This window comes from Sparus aurata, chromosome 9 (assembly GCF_900880675.1).
Source record: "Sparus aurata chromosome 9, fSpaAur1.1, whole genome shotgun sequence".
Classification (NCBI taxonomy): Eukaryota; Metazoa; Chordata; class Actinopteri; order Spariformes; family Sparidae; genus Sparus; species Sparus aurata.
Genome location: NC_044195.1, coordinates 34,906,839 through 34,928,296, shown reverse-complemented (window position 1 = coordinate 34,928,296; position 21,458 = coordinate 34,906,839). Strand labels below are relative to the sequence as shown.

The following is a 21,458-nucleotide window of genomic DNA, read 5'->3' as shown; positions in this document are numbered from 1 at the left end:
CCCAGCTCATTAAGGCTGCGGCTGAGTGCGGTGGGCTAATTGAGTGAATTGTCTAACGGTGGACAGTGTGTGTGTGTGTGTGTGTGTGTGTGTGTGTGTGTGTGCGCTCCAACACGTTCCCCTGGATTGTTGTTAGAGCTCGGCTCCTGACAAAACCAGCCTGGGCCCTCAGTGCCTAGATAACGAGCTGTATGCCTGACAGGTGTGTCGAGATTAGGGGCGGGCTGTTCCCTAACACCACCCCCACCTCCACCCCCTCCACACACACACACACACACACCCATCACCCACCTCCCCACCATCATCCCGTCCTCGTACAGTAAACATCCCCATCAGCCTGCCTGCCCACTCTGGGGAGCGAAGGGAGCGAGCATGTTTGACATAATTAATTGGCTCTTTCTATAAAGTGAGTCAAAAGAGATGAAAAGGGTTATCGGCCTGAAATAATTAATTTGGAACTAAATTCGCTGACAGTTTGCTTCTCTCAACAATTCACCTTCTCTCCTCCTCTCATCAGTGCCTCTTGAATGACGAAGATACCGGCTGCCCTGAAAACGAGAGCGCGTTTTAATGAAACGCGGCTAAAAAGGAATTTAATTAATTTGAACCTGCAGAGAAGGTCCTGCTCTTATACATTTCTGGTAGATTATTGCCTTTCATTATGAGGCTAATGTAGCAAGCATTTTTATTCCAATTAATTTGAAATGAAAGAGGAAATTATGTGGATTAATAATGGCGGGGGTGGTTACACACATCTCTTCAATTACCATCCGTATAGTGCCCCATCCATATCTTACCATCACAGTAATTAACGGGTTTCAGGAGGACTATTATAGCAGTCAATGAAAAGAGTTTGCTATCGCTGCCGGGACAGAGGAGCGTCGGCGGCTGAATGAGAGGCCGTGACTGGGATCAGTTAGGTTGCTGATTCTCATCACAGAGGTTCATTTAGTCGACCTCCTGCGCCGACGACGCCCAACGTCTGCAAATTGAATTGATGAAAGCCAATTTGCCCAAATATTCTCCCGCTCCTCGCTTTTGTTCCTCCTGGATGCTGCATGTTGGACCGCAGTGCAGCGTCCTAACAGCTGTGAGGGTATATTGTGTGTTTGTGCTTCGTAATGCGGTTGTGAGTCTGTGAGGAGGAGAGAGGGAGGAGGAGGGAGGAGGAGGAGGAGGAGGTGCTGAGCTCGAGGCTGCTGCTATCACCATTAGTGCTAATTATGTTCTTTGTTGAATGGACAAAGGAGGAGTAATTGAATCCGTCACCACTCTCTCCTCTGCTGCAGAGACTCTACTTAACCTGCACGCTCCAATAATGCCAGCAGTCTCTCCTCCGTCTGATAGAAGCACTTTCACAAAGTTAGAAAACATTATTATACCACTAACTTTGTGACACATGTTTTCAGACTCTGATCTTCACCTTGTGTTGTTTCGGTGTAACAAGGTGGACCATCAAACCTTCAAACCTTCAAACCATGAGACCAGGATGTCTGTAAGATCATCATATTATTGTAACAGGATAAAAACAGACGTTTTTTTTAGTTGAACAAAGACTTTATTACACTTGATATAAACTTGAAATATTATTTATTTTGATTAACAGTAATCCAGTTGATCAAACACCATGAATAATAAAACGTATAACTGTCGGTGTTACACTGTGAAACCTCGCTGTACCGACACTACGAGGTTTATTGATCCTTCATCTCCTGCTCGTCCTCAGCAGAGTTTACAGACGGAGTCCCGCAGGGTTCAGGACTCGGACTGTGGACCATCTGGGTCTTCACCTCCTGTAAAAACTTCTTTACAGATTAGAGTTGAATTGCTTCTCAGTATTACAATTTTCAAAATGTTCCCTGAGTGTTACACGAGTTGCTCAGTATTACTTTTTAAACATTTTTTTACTTCCTGAGTTATAAAATCTTTGCTTGGAGGCACAAAAAAAACTTTAAGTCTTTACCGAATGAAATATAAATATGTTGATGATGACTTACTTTTTACTCCCCAGTTGTAATAAATCACTTTTTTAATGTTTTCCTAAACTTTCTTCTAATAACTTCTAATTATTTTTGCCTTGCATATGTGCTGTCTATCATAATGAGTTTATTGAAGTTATACTAATTTAATGTGTGTATATCTGTGTAAAAATAAAATAAGTAAAAAAAATGAAATGAAAGTTTAAAAAGGTATCAAAGATAATAGTTTAATGTACAGATTTCCACATTTTCAATAAATATTATCTATAAAAATCAAAATATTAACTAAATAAAAATAATATTTTTCAAAACCACATTTATTTATGTATTTATATATTTATTTCCCAATTCCTGGAATTGATAAATAGTTTGTGATTCTGAATTCTTTTTACATTTTCCAATACTGAGAAATGTTTAACAACAAATGAAGTATGTTATTAACCAGAAGGTTATTAAAGGTTATTAAAGTGACGTCACTTTGTTGTGCTAACTAAGTTTGTTGACAGATGCTAGCATGATTAGCAGTGACAGTGAAAGTACCAAACAGACTAAATATATTCCCACAGTTTCACGTTCATAAATAATAATCCTGGTGTAGATTTCACACCTTCTTTAAAAGTGCTGTGTGTTAAAATGCTCCTCCTCCTCCTCCTCCTCCTCCTCTTCCTCCTCCTCCTCCTCCTCCTCCTCCTCTTCCTCTTCCTCCTCCTCCTCCTCCTCCTCCTCCAGCAGCAGCAGCAGCAGCAGCCTGATAAACAATTTATCATCATGAATGAGCGACCACGGTGCTCCTCCCTCCCCGGAGGAGCAGGTCAGCCATCTTTTGTGGTAATCTCACCCCAGCCTGCTGCTCCTCCTCAGTGAGGGGGAGCCCCAGTGCTCTCAGGGGGCCCCTGGAAGGATCTGGGGCCAGTGAAGCAGCACTCGGCAGGGGAACCACCCTAACATCCTGCACCTCTCCCTGCGGAGCCACATGTAATTGTCACGGGATGCTCGTTAAAGGATCCAATTAATCAGAATGGATTGTCCATTACAGGTCAGCAGGCAGGGCGGCCTGAAACAGTTGGCCTTTAGTTCATCTCATACGTGGCTTTAAATGAAGACTCGCTGTAGCATGACGCCATAATGTCCCCGTGATGTGCCATTAACATTTATGACTGTGGAGGAGATGAAGGAGCAGTGCAGCGCCGACGTGCAGCCGAGCTGCACCAACATGGAGCCGAGCTGCAGCGCAACGCCAACATGGAGCCGAGCTGCACCAACATGGAGCCGAGCTGCAGCGCAACGCCAACATGGAGCCGAGCTGCACCGCGACGCCGACGTGGAGCCGAGCTGCACCAACATGGAGCCGAGCTGCATGCTAACGATGCTACAGTGAAGAACCTCCAATAAGAAGTTCTCACATTTATCTGAATTATTAATGAAACAAAGTTCTGATTAATTAATGTTGGTGTCTGATTTAGTTGGAGCCACTTTTTGATCACTTCATTATTCTTTTGGTTTAATTGTAGTCGACAAAACATGAAGACATTTTAGTCTACACGCTTTTTTTTGTGGTGAAGGTGAAGTGTTGTTGTGGTTACACACGCAACAATGTGCGACAATGCTACATTAACGTTAGCATACCTTGTAAATGTAAGTGTACCTGTCAGAGCAGCTGATTATTTTGTCAAATTATTATTTTAGCATTGAAAACCAAAAGGAACTCACATCAGTCTCATAGTCTGACTTTATAACAACTGATTTTATGGCTTTATTTCCATGTTAAAAAATGTTTAGACCTGCAGAAACATATGCAGGTATTTTCTATGTTTGACGAATGAATTCCTTTGTTTGAGGTGATGTCATACTTCCAGGTCAGCTACAGCCGAGTCAGGAAGCAGAGCTGGAGTTTTAACGTTCACTGAACATTAACAAACCAGATCTGGTTGTGAAAGTGTGATTATTAACGCCGTTATCGCTCCGTGTCGTCACATCACACGGGTGAGAAGTGACCTGCGAGAGTGACGTTACAGCGATGAATATAAAAACAGTTTTTTGTTTTACACACACACAACAGTCGGCGTGTTCTTCTATCTGAATCTATGGATAAAAATACATTTGGCGTTGAGTTTTGATTGTTGTGTTTTTACATTCGTTTCCACGGTGACCACGCCCAAACCTGAGCTCCAGCCGTTCTCATCTGCTCACCCGGCTCTCCGTCTTGTCTGGTACCAGAACAAACAGTTCAAGGTGGAGCAGTGGTCCGTCTCCTCTCTGACACTACAGCCGTGATTTAGACTCGCTGTTCACTTTGATAGCTGCTACTGCGAAGCAGATGCTGGGGAGGACTCTCCGGCCAGGCTTTTGTTGCTGCTCAGCGACTATCAGAGTTGTTTGTGTTGAGATACTTTATGATTAAAATGATGGCAGTGACAGATCCTGCCTCGTATATAACCGTGAGTCCGGCCGGGTTGTGACCTGCGAGCCCTGTGCGAGCCTCAGGAACACATCGTGTGAACGGCGGGTGGAAGAAGAAGCTTGTAGTGCGAGCAGAGGCTCCCTGTGGACACATTACCTGTCTTCCTGTGTTGGTCGACCACACGGTGGAAAGAGACTCGGGGGACGCGAGCAGCGCCGGTGGTACACACTTCTTCGCCTTCGTCTTCTTCACACTTTAAATCACATTCTCTCTGCCTCCTCTGCAAAATTAGAAGCAGAACTTTGTCTGAGGAGCAGCAGTGGAGAGAGAGGGAGACAGATGGGGATCTGAAAGATGGAGGGCAGGCGGAGGGCTTGTTGTGTAAGATGAATGATACGCTGCTGAAGAGCACTTTCTAGTGGCTCGAGCGAGGACTAGCATGTCGGGTCAGGCTGAACCCGGAACACCTCTGATGGATCTCAACAAACAGCTTCATCCCCGGAGAGATGAACCCTGCTGGAACCTGGAGGTAATTATTTTATACCGCAGAGACGTCGAGGCTCCATTAGCTTCAAACAGATCTGCTGGTGTCTTCACACAGGAAACAGCTTCACTCCATATAATAATACGTTGATGTATCCATGTTTTAGAGTTAATGTGGATTAAAGGAGCAATCAGGTGCGTTTCATCGTCCACTCAACATTTCTGGAGATTGTCGAATAAGACTTTTAATTTATTTGCTCACTTCCACATCATTTAGTCAAACATTTAGTTTTCAATTTCATTTTGACTTCTTTTTCTTAACAATCATAAGTAACTTTTAGAATATTAAATACGTTTGAGAGTTAATGTTCTTCCATTCCACACTGACCGACAGCTGGAGATGACGGAACATGAAGTAAACGTATTGTTCCACTGTGTGATTAAAGTAGATAATCTACAAATTGTCCTATATGTGACGATGATGATGACGACGATGATGATGGATATATTTAACAACGCGTTAGCTAATGTTAGCATTAAACCACTTCCTCACAAGCATTTCGATTTTTATGCTTAAGTTTCATGATTCGGAGGATTTATTCTCATTTTCTTGTGGAAAAAAATCTAAATAATTTATTTTTTGGTTGATGAATTAAAATGATCTTGGAAACAACGTTCACCCAGAACTGTAAACTCAGTCGTCCTCTCCTCCCTCCACAGTCAGCTTTGTACATTCTTTTATTATTTAAATGATTGTATTACGTGTCAAATATCATTTTCATATTCACAGATCGTTTCTGGTGTTTGATGGTTCTGTTAATCACCTCTGTAGCCTGCAGCTGAAATTAAAATAAACATTGTGACTCTTCTGAGCAGCGAGGTCGAAGCTTTGCTGCCTGATCAGTCGTTCACATTTTCTTCTGGACAGTTCTTCTAAGCACCAATCATAAAAACAGTCATGGGGACCAAACGTTAGCTAACGTGGCTAATGTTGATCTAAGACACTGAACTGATTATTCTTTTCACATCAGTTTGGATCTGGAGCTGCTCGGAGCCACTTGATGCTCGGAACAGTTGAAGTTTAATTTGAACTCTGTACACTTTCCTCTCTCTGTGAACGCTGTGGGCCCGTCAGTAACGTCGGTCCTGATCCGGATTGCATCAGCTTCTGGTATCACAGAGGAGCGACTGTGCGGCGCTGCTCTCTGTGGAGCCGGGAGGTGCAGAGAGAAGATAAATTATCAATCCCACAGTTGCTATTGTGCTTTTAGCACCGCGAGAGGCCGCATAGCGCACCGGCTATGTCATCCTCACCGGGTCGGGCCGTGAAATCCTCTATTTGAGGCGCCAGTGTCGGGATAATACGTATGTAACCGATGTCCTGGTGATGAGCGGCTCAGGCTGCCGCTCCAGGAATAGAGCCGAGTCACAGGGTCGCATTGTGAAGATGGAGGCCTTCTTATGTGGGATTACACGTTAGACCAGACTGAGCGAGAGGCTCGATGTGGACGATGGTTATCACGGTTAAACATGTTTCCAGATTTGGAAAACAAATATGAGGTCGTATATTTAGTTTTTACTGGAGACGTTTAGAGCTCAGAGACACCAAACACACATTAAACATCAGGATGAACTGGAAATAAACCTTTAATTAAGAGTTTATCGTGATTTAAGTTCAACATCAGCCCAACACGTCGATCTGATCCTCCTGATTTTATTATTCTGACAAAGTAAATCGTGTTTGTTCTCTGCTGCATCATCAGTATGATGAAACATCTGTACAGTCACTTTAATTCACTCATATTTATATTATTGTTCATCATTAATTTGGTGTTTTGTTATTAAATCATCTGCATCAGCAGCAGTGATGTTAAACTTACCAGCATGTGAGTAAAAGTAAAGATGTTGTGTTAAAAAAGTGAAAATACTCCAGTAAAAGTCTTAAAGTATCTGATATTAAAGTTACTGAAGTGTCAAAAGTACCAAAAAAACTAATTATTACTGATTATCAGATTTAATATTCATTTAAATATAATCTGTTTTTGTTTCCTTTAATCCATAAAATAAATGAATGAGTTACTTTGGCTCTGATGCTGCATGTAATCTGCAAAGTAACTAGTAACTAAAATTATTAAATAAATGTAGCGGAGTGGAAATACTCCGAGTACAGTACCTGAGTAAATTATTCATTAGTTACTTTAGTTACTTTAAAGTTTCTCATCGTATCAGAGGCAGTGTTGTGAAAATACAAGTAAAGATACGTTAAAATATCACGTCAAAGTGAAAATACTCCAGTAAAAGTCTTAAAGTATCTGATATTAAAGTTACTTAAGTGTCAAAAGTAAAAGTAAATTATACATCAGCCAGTTATCAGATCTGATGTTCAGCATTTTTCTTTTTTAATCAGTTTTTTCTATAAAGTTAAATAAATTAAAACGTTCTGCTTTGGCTCTGATGCAGTTTGTAATCTGCAGAGTAACTTGTTACTAATGTAATCAGTGTAGTGGAGTAGAAAGTATATATAGTATATAAAGTAAGAGTACTGTGCGGATCGATGGGTCTGTTGTTGGTTCTGCTGAGTTCTGGTGGTTCTCACAGTGTCAGTGCTGATGAATGTGTCGATGTGTGGCGTGATGTCATCGAGTGTTTCTGTCAGGGACTCATTATTTCAATGTTTTTCCATTTTTAAGGTTCTCTTCTGTCTCAACATGAAGCTGATATTAAGCGAGCGTAAACGGTTGAACTGTTGCTGCTCTGTAAAGAAAGCGCGCCAAACCGCGATAAACAGGATAATGAAGATCCTTCCGAGTTCCCGGAACGACTAATTCAACAAGGCTGTCTGCTGTGGATTTATCATCGGGAATAAAACTGCTCGTAATTCACGGAGCACAATTGAAATAAGTCTTGACAGATGAACTTTGTTCCCGCAGGACCGTGAGACCGCGGAGCGAGTCGAAGCGTTTGGCTCTCGTGAGCGACGCGGGGACACCGAGCCAAGACTGCAGGATCGTCGACACGTGTTGATCGCGCTCGTACTTCTGTTCAGCTCATTAACATGGCCGCGTCAAGTAACCTTATACCGGCGGCAACAAATCAATCAGCGCCGATCAATGTGGCGTCAATGTCACCTTGTCAAATACTGACAGCGGGGATAGAGACGGAAAAGAGCGGCTGATGGAATTGATTTTTCTCTTTATTATTTTCCTCCTCAGGTGATTAAAACTCTGGAATGATAAATACTTTGAGGACGTTTCTGAGGGAAGCGGCGGAGAGACGACTCGTCTGTAATCAGGATGAGAGATTCTCCAACGTCTTCATGGCGTCTTGTGCTCGATGAACAAAGCTAATTATCTGTCAGCAGCTCGGGCAGGTCGGCTAAATATCGTCTCCATTACATCGACACCGGAGAGACGAGGAGGAGGAAGGTCTTCACTGGAAACACAAAGAGTTAATTACATCTCGCTCTCATTAGCATCATCATCCATAAACATACAGCAGGTCTCATCATCAGACGAGAAAAACCTTCATGTTACATCTAATTCTTATTAATTCATCAGTAATGAAACTAAAGACACTCGTCAATATTGTTTCATACGAACGATGAAGTCTTCACCTGTAACTGTTCATTATTATACTTATCTACAGTATTAATTAGCAACTATTCTGATCATTGATGAATCAGTTTGTTTTCATTCTCTGCTGGTGAACAAAACTCTGATCCACATTCAGACGAACCAGCTGATCGGTTACTGGTGAAAGTGATCGATCATCAGTCACACTGTTCGCCGCGTGTCACCGATTAAAAACACGACACTGCAGCGTTTCTGATGTGAAGTTTGAGCGTCTCCAGTCGTGTTTGTGACAAACGAAACATGTATTTTAATCCAAATTATGATTTATACCTGACTGGACCTCGAGCACGACGACATAAAACTGCAGATTGAGTTGCAACACATGCGAGAGATTCTTTCAACATTCACTGGCAGCATCGATTCTGCCTGCTTGTGTTTTAGCCAATCCGGTAACATGAAACTGTTGTTAACAGCTCCAGCTGCCGGGCCTGCAGCGGCACCAGTAACAGAACCTGTGGTGGGTCTGCATCAGCCGGTACCGAGGGTGGAGCTGTAAAGATTACATCATCATATAAAACAATTAAAAATCTCAGAAGTGAATCAACAACAATAAAACTGCTGATGACAGTAGAACCCGCTTTATAAACAGAACCTACAGCTGGGTTCGGTTCAGGCATAAGAACACTTGATTGGGTTTGTAAAATGTGTTTTGGATGAATATTTCTGGTTCTGGTGCCACAGAGATCTGAGAGAGAGGTCACACCAGCACCACCAGAACCACCAGAACCACCCACTGACCGGACCGCCAGCTTCTACGTAATCTCATCATCATATTAAAATTATAAAATGTACAACAGTGGCGACATTTCACTCTGGCTGGTGTGAAGAGGTGATTTTTGAGTCGGACACATTTTTGTCTGAATATTAAAAACCCGATGCCTGAGGACGGTTCTGTTCCTGTTCTGGTTCTGTTGAGGTGTTTTCTCAGCCTGACTGGGTTTCATACATGAATCTGAGAAAGAAGGAGGATCATTAACAATCCTTTCATTGATTAAACAATCAGAATTCGAGCGTCTCTTTCACATCACCTCTAAATCGAAAGCTGGTTTCTCTTGTCAACATGTGCAGGGAGATTCCTCCTCCTCCTCCTCTTCTTCCTCCTCCTCCTCCTCCTCCTCCTCTTCTTCCTCCTCCTCCTCCTCTCCTCTTCCTCCTCCTCCTCCTCCTCCTCAGGTAGGCATCATGGCCGCCTCCTCTCTCTGGCGTTTGTTCACAGGGGGCTCTGGGAGATGAAGCGGCGGCGGCGGCTGTCAGGCTGTACACCCTGTTCCTCCTCAGGTGCTCATGTAAACAACCTCCACTGCAGGCCCGGTAACAAGAGAGCTCACTTTCCACCTCACAGCACCACACGATGTTCCTGTTAGAGATGCATTCTCTCCACGCAGGTTTCCCTTCTAATCGGGGGTGTCAAAGACAGGAGAGGGAGAGAGACGAGGAGGAGGAGGAGGAGGAGGAGGAGGAGGGAGAGAGCCGAGCATTTCACAGGAGACGGCTGCGTTCACGGCTCTAAACTCTACATACGAGCAGCCGAGTGTCGCGGAGACGAGCTGACTGTCAATCACGAGGCACCCGGCTGTGCAGGACTCACATGGTAGGCTGCTGCAGGAAGAGACAATGTGCTCCCAGATCATTTACACACCCGAGTGGGAGAGAGTCGTACGTCTGCAACTGGAACAGATTGTTATATGTGTGTTTTGAAGGGTGGGAATTATTCGCTATACGAATGAATACATGTCTGTTATGGAGGCAGCTGTGAGAGCGCTGCAGGCCCTGAACACACAGCCACGCCACGCTCCGAGCGCCGGATCACCGCGGTCCTGCTCGGATGGCGGTGACCCCTTTTTAAAGCCGGGGCGCAGAACCGGAGTTCATTTCAGCCGTAATAATCCAGGAAGTGAAGGGAGAATAGAGAAGTGAAGGATGAGAGGAGAGTTTTACATCACGTCTGTGCTGAATGTGCAGAGAGAAACACTCTGCAGCGCCGCGTTTCTGATCAGCAGCTCATCGTTTTCAGCTGCTTTTTATTCCAGTTTATTGTTTCAGTTCACTCTCACCTCGCTCATCATTTCATAACCTCTGATAACACAAAGGTAGCAGGCCGCTAATGTTAGCAGCTAGCCAGCGCTCGCTAACTCTCCTGATTATCTCCAGAGACGCAACTTTTAATCTCCCTCTCTCTGGAGTCACAATCCTTCTGTTTCTGTCAATTCTGAACTTTTTTTAAACTAATTTTTCTCTTTTAGTTATTGCAACATGTTTCCGGTGCTATTTTTTTATTTCCAAGACTCACTCAGGTTCACACCAGACTGGGTGAATTACTCAGGGTGACAATTAAAACTCAAGTTAAATGTACTTAACATAAAACTGTTGCTCTGTAATTCTTATTTTAGTCTTTCAAGTCTCTTAAACTCAGATTTTTCTGGGCTAGCGTGATTTTGCGCTCCTCTGGGTCGTAGTAAAGAACCAGCTGATGAACTTTGAGGATTATTTAGCAGCTGCAGAGCCACATTATCTGAGGAGTCGCTGAAGACTGGACACAAAAAGAGAATGGGAGTAAATATCTGATTTATATTCACATAAAGACCCGACACACAACTCCAGGTGAAGGTAAAAGCTCTGTGTCTACTTGGCGACTGTGTGCTAGCACGTTAGCCAGGTTAGCTTTAACGTGATGAAATGTCAGTGATGTGTTTGAAGCCAATCAGTGAAAAAAGTATAAAATCAGGTCATAAATACATATTTATTACATCATACAAACTGAGAACATTAGTATAAAAAGCGTTTCTTGTTCTAAAGTGAAATATAATTGTTATAACATCAGAGCTTAATAAATAAATAAATAAATTTTCGTGACGCGACACACTGCTGTTAAAATGTGATAATGTGAAAATATCTCAGCATTTTAATTCTAAATGTTTTATGTCGTAACAATAAATTAACACATTTCAGCATTAAGATAAATAGTCTGTTGTTAATACAAGATATTTTTACATTGTAAAGAAATTAAAACTGATTATATATAAATATACGTGTGTCTTGTTATGACAATATGTTATTAAGCCTTCTTTAAAATGATAAAAGATTACAGTTAGAACGTGATAATATAACCTGAAAAGATGTGAAATGTAATTACTATAAATTATCACGTCATAACAAAATAAATGGTATATTGTTGTTTGTTGGTGTCATGAGACAAGTTTGTGTTTTGTAGTAACATAAAAATGTTTTTGTTTAACGTGTCATGATGTAACAACATGAATCATTATGATCAAATGAACATCTTCAACACATTCACATTATAACATCACATAAATGTTCATGTTTAAACAAGATCAATCTCATTTGTTCTACAGTTTGCACACAAAACCAAAATGTGTTGACACCGATTTGTTTTTTTGTCTCTGTACAATAATAATAATAATCTGTATAAGTCTCAGTTTCTCTTAAATCTGTTTTATTTCCAGAACTTGGACCTTGTGTCTGATATGAACCGGACTGCAGAGCACACTGGACTGAACACGGGTCGGTACTGAGCGTGTCACCAGGGATGAGTTGTGTTAAAGATGGACCATGAAGTCCTGAACACACGTCAGACTTCAGTCAGCGACTCTGTGTGTGTGTGTGTGTGTGTGTGTGTGTGTCATCAGGTCTTCTCTTTAAAGCCCTCTGATTGGACGAGACTCCCGACCACATTAAGCTACAGATCATGCTCTCCTGGATCTGCTCCGGGCTCCATATCCTCACTTATCTCTGGCGGATGATTGACAGGTCGGGGTTTATTTCCCCTGAGACCGCCTCCTAACCCCCCCGTCTGCGCTCTCATTGGACGATCTCCCCGCTCGCTCTCATTACGCCCCTTATCTCTGTGCCCTGCTCATAAGGTTTATCTTTTTAATTATGTCGCCGCTAACCTGCTGAAGAGGCTTCACGAGTGCCTATCAGTGTCCGGGGTCTCCTGCCGCAGACCTTTCTGTTGTCTGGTCACACACACACACACACACACACACACACACACACTCGGCTGGTCCCACATGGGCCGGGCCTCCTTCTGTTTCCTCACATACAAAAGCAGAACCTTTGTGTTCAGGGTCTACTGACGGGAGATAACCCATTCATGCACGGGCTCAATTATACATTCTGTTTCTGTGTCTCACCTGCTCACCCTTCTGTTTGTCCTGATTGTTCGTCCTCGCTCTCATTTCCTCGCCGCGTCTCAAAGGTTGTGGTTTTTCTGGCGCGGTTCGCTGTTCAAGGTCAACGAGCTCTCGTGATCGAAGCGGCGCCGCCTTCCTGGATCTGGACCGGGATAAGAGCGAGTGTCAGGCGTCAGATGACCCAACACGCAGGTACTCACAAAGACATTCGAGTCAAGCCGCCGTTACCGCTCTGCAAAAGAGGGGATGACATCAGCCGTGAACGAGGGCTTCAAGGGGCCAGCCGGGGTCAAGTGCCCCGGCAGCGGGGGAACATTTAAAGCCGTCACCCCTCTCACCCCTCTTTAGGCCCGATCCTCGGGAGCTCCTTGTCGGCCCGCGGGCTCCCCGGGGTTTAACATCCAGCCTGTGAGCTCGCGGAGGCAGCGGGGGGTTCCTGAGGAACACAAATCATTGTCTCATAACCGCAGAGGCAACGACAAGGTCAGAGGTCAAATCACTTCCAATTCAGGAGGCAGAGTTTCCATTCATGTGCAGGAGGAGAGTGAACAGCAACAGTCATCACATCATTCTCACATTCAGTCTGTAATCATCAGTTTCTCTACAAAGACGAGTCGCTTCAATCTGCTCGTGTCTGCAAACAAGTCGTGACACAGATTAAAAATCACGTTCATTTCTTTTATTCTCCTCTATATTACCTTCAGTGGTAATGTAGTAATATAAGACGTTACTAATAAAGTTCAGTCTGGTTTATTACACAACCTTGTCTTCTTGGGTCACATCATCTTATAATAAATCCAAACATGTTTAATTCGACATAATAAATGAGTTTATAAAGTTGTTTGTTTGTGATTTAGTGAGATTCAGTCGAGCTAACGAGGCTCAGCTGTGATTGTGTCCCTGTTATCAGCTTTATTATCAATAAACTGTTTTCTCTTTTCTCTTATTTGTTCTCATGATGAAAACAGACGTACGGAGGTGTAGTGATGACGCGTCCTGCATCTCTCTGGTTCCTCTGTGGGATCATTGAACTGGATTCTGGATTATTACAAAAAATAATCTGAAGTTTCTGATCTGTCCAGGTTCTGTTCATGAAGATAATCTCCACAGATGAACATAAATTAAACATGTAGCAGTAAGAAGCTAATGCTAGGCTACAAACAGACGACATCACGGTCACATGACTGAAACGTCACCACCACTAAGAGTCTTACTGCACAGTTACTATCCAGGTTTTCTATAAACTGATCAATGTACAAGTTGTAAAGTCAGAGTTAGAACAGTGTGTAACTAAAGTGGCCTGTAAAGACGGACTAGTGAGTAGATGAGTCTCCGTGTTCGCTGTGAGGACGTTTAATGTTGGAGCGAACATGTAGCGTATGTAAATGTTTTATTTGATATTGGATGAGGCTTAATTGAATTAAAGGGATGTTGGCGGAGGTATGCTCTCTACTGACAGATTTCCCTGCTGAGTACATGAATCCTGGTGACGTCATGATAACGTGTACGTTTGTTTAGCACGTTACATTTAAAGCACCTCGACTGGAGAAAGTGACAGATTTGGTTCTGAACCTTCAGTCGAGCGTCTGGCAGCATTTATTAGTGTATTTGTTGAATCGGATGAATCAGCAGCAGCAGAGGAGGAATATTTCTCTGGTGAACGACGGGATGAGCCACCTCGTGAAATCCACAATCGCAGCCTCTTTTCAGATACTCCCCTGCCTTTCGCCGTCTCTGCTTGTTGACAATGAAGTGTGCAGCCTGTCTGGCACGATATCAGAGGTGAATGTGGAGGAGGAGGACGGTGTGGGGGGGGAATAATTGATTTGACTTTGGAGGCAACGAATCCCTGCGAGGTTTGAGGGCGAACGGAGGAGGAGCAGCCACGGAGTGTGTAATCACTGGGTATCCATGACACCACAGACAATAAGCCCTCTTAATAAGCCTAATCTCCATCATTGGGATATAGAGGAAGAGGGAAGAGAGGCGAGGAGGCGAGGAAGAGGCAGAGGGAGCGGCGGCCTCTTTTATGGCAGCTAAATTGGTTTTTCTGGGGACTTGTAGCAGGGATTAAGCGCAGTGTTAAACCCTTTAAGTGCCCCTGAATACCTTGATATTCATGAAAGCTGGTCACATAGCTCAGCCCGCCGCGCCGAGGACGTGAACACGCACACATGTGCTCACGCTGTCGCGGGCGCCGCCTTTTGTTGTGTGTGTTTTATGTCGAGGAATAAACGCGGGGGGATTTTTTTTTTGTTTTTTTCGGTGTTCGCGCTCAGATTTACAGCCGAAGAGTTGTTGTTGTACATTTTATTCTTTCGTGTCAATTTGTAGCAATTAAATTATTCTGGAATTCATTTGAACTGTTGTTTCATGGATGTGTCTGGAGAGCAGATGGAACAACTGCATGTTCAGGGTTTTTGTACAGAAGTAAGAAAAAAGCCTCATTCATAATCGTTTTGTGTGAAAATGTAATTTTGGATCCAGCCTTGGAACAGAAACAGTTTGTTGAGCAACAGTTCTGTGCTGCTCATCATGCGAGGGCGACGTTAAAAACAGAAGACACAACCTTTATTACAAGGCGACATCGTCCTACAGAGTGAATGTGAGTCAGCTGGACCTCAGAACAAAGTCTGAAACACAACATTTACCTCTGAACACGAGCAGAAATGTCCTCGTCTGCGGGACAAATAAAGGAATTCTGATCTGAAATGATACACAGCTCTTATTTTCTACGCTGGTCATCATATTATGATCACTAACAATCAACAAGCACTGGTTTATTCCATATTCCTGCTTAGTTCGAACAAACTACATTTCCCAGAAGCCATCAGCTCCTCGAGTCAGTACAGACGTCGCCGTGACAACAGCAGGAAAGAAAGTGTGTATTTTAAGGCAAATGTTGGCAAAGACGACTTCAAGAGAAAGTGTTGGAGGATCGTAGTGACGAAGAGACGTAACGTAAGATATTCTACACTCAGGTTTCGTTTACGCGCTGCGTCTGTGGCCCGTTGGACCGGCTCGGTTCTGTCTCAAAGATGTTATCATGAACACTCAGCCTCTTCCATCGTTTTCACGTTACAACACGGCTGTTGTTAGAATCATCTGCCCTCAATATCAGAAACGCTTTGTCTGGTAATGAAGAGAGACAAATCATGTATTGATCCTGAGGGGAACAGGAAGGGGCGGGGCTTCAACTCTACACAGTAAAACTCAAACTGTTAACTTCCTCTTGACGCTGAAAACAAAGATACCGCGTGATACCAACAGTGTTCATGTTGGGCGACAAACCTCAGAGATCAACAGAACATCATTCTGTATCTGACAAACACTTTAAAATAATCAATTCAAGAAAAGAGACGCTTCTATCTGCAGCTTCTACGAGCTCTGTACATTAAAAGTCATCAATAGTTTAAACTAATTAATATGTTGAAACTACCTGGTTTGATGATGAAGCTGTGAAGTTAAAGTGAAACTCTCGCCAAAAAGCAACCAAGGCTTTATTTGTGAATGTACCAGAGTCAAACCTTCATGTAAAAGCATAATGAAGTTGAAGGCGCCAATTTTAAGATTTACCGTATTTTAGTTTTCGGGTCAAACTCATTTTCAGTGGGAGTGCTACGGGCACTTTTACGATAGCATCAAAATCTCTCTGTTTAAAACAGTAAGAAGTCTCGACACAACATGAAACTTTGCTGGTAGTATCACCAGGGTCTCTACACATGAACACGAGCATTGAGAACATTGTTTGTGTACACAGAGTTTACTAAAAAGAAGGTTTTTGAACAACTCACGTTAGCAGTAGCTTGTTCCGCTCGCCGCCGTCCTGCCAGTGGAGAAGTGTCGATCTCAGAATGTGACGTAACCTGGAGGACAGTTAAGGTGGAACTACTGTCTTCCAGCAACAACTATCCACGCGAGATCTCACGTGACTTTTCCGGCTTTTGATTTTAGTATTGTTTCTTATATGAGGCTCCTTTTTCAACTTCAAGGTCAATATTGTTTTTCACTAACGACAAAACAACTAATTATCCTGCATTTATATGGAACTAAGCTTTAGGAGCGTTCCACCTTAACTGTCCTCCAGGTTACGTCACATTCAGAGATCGACACTTCTCCACTGGCAGGACGGCGGCGAGCGGAACAAGCTACTGCTAACGTGAGTTGTTCAAAAACCTTCTTTTTAGTAAACTCTGTGTACACAAACAATGTTCTCAATGCTCGTGTTCATGTGTAGAGACCCTGGTGATACTACCAGCAAAGTTTCATGTTGTGTCGAGACTTCTTACTGTTTTAAACATAGAGATTTTGATGCTATCATAAAAGTGCCCGTAGCACTCCCATTGAAAATGAGTTTGACCCGAAAACGAAACTACGATAAATCTTAAAAGTGCCTCTTTCATCATAATTATGCTTTTACATGAAGGTTTGACTCGTATACATTTACAAAAAAAAGCCTCGGTTGCATTTTGGAGAGAGTTTCACTTTAAGTTGCAGCACAGAGACATAAAGTCCAAACTCACCAAATGATTGTCTTCCATAAAGTCCTCTGCTGTGTTTACGTGTCGTCTCTTGTTCCACTCGCAACAGCAAACAGCTAAACTAGCTAACGTTAATTACCTACAATCAACAGAAAGGATTACGATCACGTCACAACACAATGTAGTGTTAAATAACCTTTAAAACGTTCACACCACGTACACTCTGTGCTTAGTTAGGAATTAGGCTCAAACTAGACTTTGAATTTAATCTGGTGTCGTCACGTAACGTGTATAAAGGACGCTCAGCTACAAGTAAAGAATGTTTGTTTTCAAGGTCCAGAATGAAACTTCTTAAGTTTTATTCTACTTTCACAAAAATTAAGTTTTCGTCTAAGATGTTCTGATTTACAGAGATGATGAAAGTCACCAGAGAGTCACAGAAGCTAACGGAAGCTAACGGAGGAGTTCGCTAACAGACAGAAATGTTTCGTTCTTTCTCTGAATTTAAGCAGAACATGAAATCTTTTGTTTCTGCACAACTGAAACAAAACATTTATGATCGTCCGTCTGTGGAATGAAAATGTCTTTTCCCAAGTCGTGAATTTAAATCCACAGGATCTCTTTGGTTCATATGTTAATAAAAATCAGTTTATAAAATAATGGAGAGATTTAATCTTCAGGATTTGTGTGGAAACAAATTTACATTTTAGACTCGTGCTTTAGTTTGTTTCCAGATAGACGAATCGTTCTGATTTAATCTCATCATTATTTCAGTGACGTCAGAATGTGTCGTACCAGTTGTTGAAATAATATTGATCATTTATCACGTCCACAGTTATCAGACATTTAGTGTTCAGTGGCTCAAACCTCACAGATGATAAATGTAAACAGGAGCTTTAGCATGAGCTAATCTGCTAGCAGCTAGTTTAACTCCCCGCGGCTCCGTCCTGACCTCCAGGTCATGTTCAGCTTTAAAGCTGCTATGTTACAGTTTGTTATGCTATTTTGGACCACACACACACACCGTCTTTGTCTCTCTCACACACACACACACAGCTAAGTGGATTACACACTGATGATTTGTGTTTGACCGAAAGCATTTAGTCACGGAGCGCACAGCAATTCAAACCAGGGATTAGGACCCTAGCATGTCATCCGTTTGGTCAGCGAGCATGTCTAATGGCGTCAGTGATTTAGCATGTCATATGTGTCTGTCAGCGGACGAGCTAACAGGACGGGACGCCGGCCGTGTAGCTACAAGCCCACAGCAACTGGATAAACAGCAGCGGACAGCTTCAGGTCTCGGGTCACAGCGAGACCAGGATCAGGTCTGTTATTAACATGAGCGGCCATGTTGTCCACGGCCAGAGTCATGGAGGGGCCTCACGGAGGGAAAGGCAGATCAGTGACACAGCGAACGGCAATATGAGTTAAACCGTGAGCTGTTTTTATGAGTGATATATATAAAATCAGACGCTGGTGTGGTGGGTCGTCTGGGTTTCAGTTTCCTGATTATTGTTTGGTGTTTAAAACCATTTAAAATGCAAAAATATCACAAAACGAGGCGTTCTGTTACCGGGCAGACCACCAGATCTCCGGTCGGACCTGCTGTTAGTCATTCATCTGCTGATTTCAACTCAAAGATGTCTAAACACAACACGTGTTAGAGCTAAACCTCTCTCGATGTTTATCTATGTTCAGTTTTATGTTGGAGCGACCCGGTGCTTACAGTCCAATCGGGTTTACGTACTGAGGGAATCCTGGGCTCAGTCCCCACAAACAGGGCGGAAACGTCACTATGTCGAGTTTAAAATACGAGGCTTTTGACGCTACAAACACGTCGATGAATTTTCCCACAGTCTCCTTAAAGTCACGGTTATAAATGTCTGTCGTCCAGATTTTCCAGCTTTCACTCGTGCTGTAAAAATGTCGATACAGTACGTACGAATTCAGATCCATCAGATACGTCAGCGCTTTGTTCTGACGACTGAGCTGATTTGGATCTCAGACACACTGAGGGCAGAACTCAGCCCCCCCACGGGCCTCCAGCACCAGACACAGTCCAAAGGCTTTTATTTATTTAGATCTATTTTATTTAACTTTGCAGTAAAGTAGATTTCTGAGTTGACCTTCAAGTGTTCAGTTTTATTTTCTGGACGTTTTATCTCCCAACATGTTCACAGTCGTGTTTCAGAGTCGTCGACTTTGCTAGAAATAAAATTCTGAATTATTTATTTACATTTCTTCTTTTTGTCGGGAGTAAAATTTTACGTCAGCTAGTTTAAATTTCTGGATTCTTCTTTTAAAACTTGTCGTTTTGTATCGTAGAATAAAATCCTGCACTCGTACCAGCGACGTGACCGAACCCTGGAAAATGTGCAAAATGTTGCTAGAAAAATCAAAACTGTCCAGATAATAAAACAGATAATATACAAAAGTTTTAATTATTATCATAATTCTTCTGTAAGTTTCAATGTGTTCAGATTAAAGTGCAGTCGTTTATTTTTCTCTTGAAATCATCGTAAATTAATTATTTTCTGACACAACAAACAAAGAGAGTTTCTTGTTTCCTTCGTGCAACAAACATAAAACACTCACACGGCTGATTAAATATAGAACACATCACACCACAGAAATACAATTATATAATATATATTCAGTTATTTATATATAAATCCTAGACGTCAGGAAAATATTCAGCTTTCAGACACATTTTGTCGACTTTTAAGCTTTAATGTTCTGAAAACAACTGCAGAGAGTAATTAAGTACATTTACCAAAGAACAGTTTTCAAATACTGCACAACTTTTAATAAATAACTTCATCATTGTTGTTTCTAATCTCTTTGCAGATTAAGAATAATATTACAAAATACAATCTGAAACTTAATTTTGTCCGTTTTGTTTTAAATGTTGTAGATTAATATTCAGTTTTATTGATTTTCAACAGGAACATTCAGGAGCAACCCAACAGTTTCATTATGTTTAAATTAAAATGAGCTCCACATTTAGGACACAAACACGTTGATGTATCAATAATTATAATTCAGTCACATTCTCCATAATTATTACATTTATTTTGGGTGCTGTTAGTAAATATTAACGCTCTCAGTGAAGTAAAGACGTGAACGCAGGACGTGACAAAGTATTTCTACACTGTCGTATTTCTACTTCTACTGAAGCTAAAGTTTTTCTTCCTCCACTTCAGTTGTTACGTGATTAAAACTATATAAGTGTATGAAATTAAACATCCTTCCTGTTCGAGCTGATTATCATCATCGAGAGTCGTCTTATAGGGAAAAGTTTGAAATGTACCTCGGGGGAGTGAATCGAGGAGACGTTGGCGGTGAAGAAAGCCGAGTGCAGACTGTCTCCTGGAGCTCCAAGGTCACCCACACATCATGAGTGTGCAGTCCCCAGAAACGTTGACCTCCTGACCCGCTAACCACTCCTCAGCCTGCTCCTCCACACACACACACACCCCGACTCACAGCCACCAACTTCATCTCCACTTGAGATTTAGCTCTGTAGCTTCCCAGCAGACGGAGGGAGGGAGTGGAAATCACCGGGGGGACCGTGACAGTGCCTTTGTATCTCCAGACCCTCTCTGAGAAAATTCGGTTTGACCTCCATGACCGAGTGGCTGTGGAGTTTGTGTCAGGGCAGGAAATCACTGTATGATGACAATGCCATATGTGATTAGACACAAACTGACTTTCTGCCCGCAGGAGGAGCACAGTCTGGCCTTTGTGCTCCGGCGGCCGACACCCAGGAGGGTTTGAGGCTGCGGTGACGAGCGTCTGGATGAAAGAGCTTCACTGCTCCCACGAGATGATTTAGAAATAGTTACGCAGTGATTTACGTCTGTCCAGGTGGAGCTGAGTCTGAGTCCATGTTTAGATTTAAAGAAACACCCTGACGATCTGTTAATCCGTCACGTATCGCCGTGTGTCGTCACAGGTGTGTGTTTTCACTGAAGTGTGTGTGTGCAGTGTGTTGACTTTGGTGCGGACCTGTCGCTGCAGCGCCGCCCCGCCTGCTGGATCCCCACCGGCTCCACGTCTTTGGAGATTCAGGGAGTCGAACGCCGGCCACAGAACAGAGGCCGTCATGTGTGACGACTATTGTTCGCCCTCACACAGAGTGCTCGCTTTGATGTGTGAGTGAGCGACCTTTTGGGTTTTTTATTGGAGACAGCGTCGAGTTATAAGAACCTCGCTGATTTGACATTTCTCCTACAGTGAGAAAGATTCCAGTAAATAATAATCATCAGTAACGATGCAGAAGAGAACACGCGGCTCTGGGAGGAAGGAAGTCACCTTTTCCGGGG

At 42.8% G+C, this 21,458-nt stretch overlaps 1 long non-coding RNA gene across 1 annotated transcript; it reads right to left on the bottom strand.

The window, feature by feature from the left end:
* Nucleotides 1–11,216: 11,216 nt before the first annotated feature.
* On the bottom strand, nt 11,217–21,124 carry LOC115588017 (uncharacterized). The gene is made up of 3 exons (XR_003985260.1): nt 20,444–21,124; nt 12,988–13,085; nt 11,217–12,881 (listed from the first exon to the last, which is right to left on the bottom strand). It is a non-coding gene; the product is annotated as an uncharacterized LOC115588017 (long non-coding RNA).
* Between the last annotated feature and the right edge of the window lie 334 nt (nt 21,125–21,458).